The sequence below is a fragment of the Pteropus alecto genome, unplaced genomic scaffold (assembly GCF_000325575.1).
Source record: "Pteropus alecto unplaced genomic scaffold, ASM32557v1 scaffold35, whole genome shotgun sequence".
Classification (NCBI taxonomy): Eukaryota; Metazoa; Chordata; class Mammalia; order Chiroptera; family Pteropodidae; genus Pteropus; species Pteropus alecto.
In genome coordinates this window covers 14,055,287-14,058,090 of record NW_006437828.1, presented here as the reverse complement: position 1 = coordinate 14,058,090, position 2,804 = coordinate 14,055,287, and positions in this window count along the sequence as shown.

Sequence of the window (2,804 nt, the reverse complement as noted above, 5' to 3'; positions counted from 1 at the left end):
CTGTCCGTCCTCGGTCACCAGACCAAAGGCCAGTGCTGCTTAGATGGTTGCGTTTCCTCCGCAGGAAGCGCCGGGAACAGCGTGCGCGCCTGGTGCGCAGAGCGCCCCCCGCGGCGGGCCGCACCCCACCAACGAGGCGACGACTTATTTCCCTTTAAATTATAGTTACTTCCAAAGGGCATTCTGTGTTTAAATAATTATATTTATGTGCTATTAAATGGGAAACTGGAGCTTCGCCCAGACGCCTTCTGAGAGCCCGCGTCGCAGGCCGCAGCGCCATCCCTTGCCCCCCCGCGTGCCTGAGGCCGGGCGGCGACCTTCTCGTCTCAGGGGACAGCTGGAGGGCCTTCGGGTGGAGCCGAGTCCAGCGCGCCTGGGCTCCGGGACTGTCAGAGGCCCCGGGAGCCGCGCTTCGTCGCCCGGGCTGGAGCTGGGGCAGCCGCAGAGCAGAGGCCCGGCACGGGGCTGCCGCGCGCGGCCTCTCGCCCTCGGCCCGGCCTAGGCTTGCGGCGGTTCTTTGCTCCCTCCCTGGGGCGGAGGTGGCCGCAGTCAGCCTGTCCCCTCCTTTCCAGCAAAGGGGCTGCAAGGAGAGAGGCGAGGAGGCAGGGCCAGCTGGAAGGAGGGGGGTCTGCCACCAGCACCAGGACAGTGAAAGCGATCTGGGGCCGGACACGTGGGACTGGACACGCGGGACTGGACTCGCCGGCAGCAGAGGGCTGGGCAGGGCGGTTGGTGAGCCCGGCCCGCTCCACCCGCCGAGTTCCAGATCTGGGCCCGGAACTCCGCGACAAGAGGCGCAGAGAGGTGTCTGTGCTGCGTGCAGAGACCTCGGGACACACAGCGGAGGCAGGTCTTCCTGTCGGGGGCCCTTACGCAGCCGCGAGAAACACGGCGGCCTGGCCCAGCGGGCCAGTGGGCACGGGGACACCTGTTTGCCTGCAATAAAAAAGCAAACAGGTGTCCAGAGAGAGGAGGAACCTGCTGTGCCTGTGGCCACCGGCCACACAGGGCCACCGTCCGAGCTAAGGAGGCAGCTGTGACCAGTGCTCAGCCCTGGGCCTTGCTCCCTTTGTCCTTGAGGGGCCTCTCCACCAACCCGACCCCACCGGGGGGCGAGACTCTGCCCAGCACGTGCCCTGCAGGGAGGGACCAACTGTGGGGGTTCCCATAGCTTAGTCACATGACACGCCCAGACTGGTCATGCTTCTGTGCAGGATTTTGGGTCAGAGCAGGCCTCATGCACAGGCCTGGGGGCTTGCGGTGCGTACTTTATAGCCGGCTTGTTATACCGGTTACACTGTTGACTTGACCGTGGTCCCTTTTGTCACCCTCTAACACAGTGCTCCCGGAACAGTGATTCTCAAGCCCCTGGGGCAGGTCAGACACACCCTGAGCCCACCGTGATCTCCCAGAGCAGCACCTGGAGGGGTCTGTCCTCGTGAGCCCCCGATTCTGGAGCTAACGTGGGACTAGCACACTGCCTCTCCCAACACCCACTTTGTCCAGATTCAAAATGACGACCCACACAGGAGGCCTGGCTGCCCAGAGTCATGTGGCCACTTGTCACCAGGGCCTTCTGACGCCCAGACTGACAAAGCCCCAAACTCCTGCCGCGGGGCCCACGGGCGCAGTGCGAGGTGATTCTGAGCTGCCTGTCCTGCAGACAGAGGAAACCGACCCTCGCCCGCACGTTTCTTGTTGCCGTGCAATGTCTTTTTGACAAGGAGAGACCATGATACATGTCTGGGCCTCTCATGGTTTTTATTTCTGTTTAGATTTTGTGGCACAAATTCTTTAGTCCATTTTTTAGTCACACAATTAAAACGACACAAAGAACAAAGCAAAGTAAAAGGCAAAAATGTGGGGTTCGTCTGGTGGGCAGCCTGCTGCACGTGGCGCTGACGACCGGCAGACTCAGTACGGGTTTGTGGAACGCTGACATCGGACGGAAATTATTAAAACCTAGCGTGTTGGTGGATTACGGGATGTAAGGCTCACCTTCGTGAGACGGCCTAAAAGGAAGAACTCACAAGGCAGAAAACGTCCACATTCAGCTAATATGAACTGTGACGGTCACCCAGGGACCCGAGATTGTCACCAGTGCCACCGACTGTTTGTCAGTGGATGCGTCTCGCGTGACTTCCAGCCTGGCAGACTCGGAGGTGAATCAGAAAAGTGGTTGGCGGGGCCAGTCTCCATGCACGTGGCTGCTCCGTTCCCTTGGGCCCTCAGTGAGCAGGCCGCGGTGGACCGGGACGCTGTGGCCCCGGAAGGCCCGGGAGCACCACCGGCTGCCACCACCAGCGCCCACACTGCAGACCGGCCAGCGCCGAGGTCCTGAGCCAAGAGCACGGGCCACCCTAGGTGTGTTGTCGGTGGCTCCCGAGCCCGCCCCCTGGGTGGCCTGGGTGCCCAGCTGCAGAGCTGCGGTCCTCACACCGCTCTCCGTGCCCAGGGCTCAGGCCGTGACGCGCGCCCTCAGCAGACGGGAGCCTCTGCCCGGGAGAGGTTGGGGTCTCCCAGGCCGCCTGTCCCCCTCCCCTCAGCTCCGGCTCCTGGACGGACTCTGGCTCCAGGCTCCGAAGCCAGCCCCAAGGGCACGAAAAATTGCAGAGCTCGGTGACTTGTCTGAGGACGTGCACGGGGATCCAGGAAAGAGGGCTGTAGGGAAGAGCCAGCAATCCATCCGCTGAAAGGCCCTCGTCGGAGGAGCAGACGGCAGAGGCGCCCGCCCGGCTGGTGCCCTGCCGCAGTCACTACTGTTTACAAACGGGACCGGCTTCGGGCCACACCCGCCCGTGTGT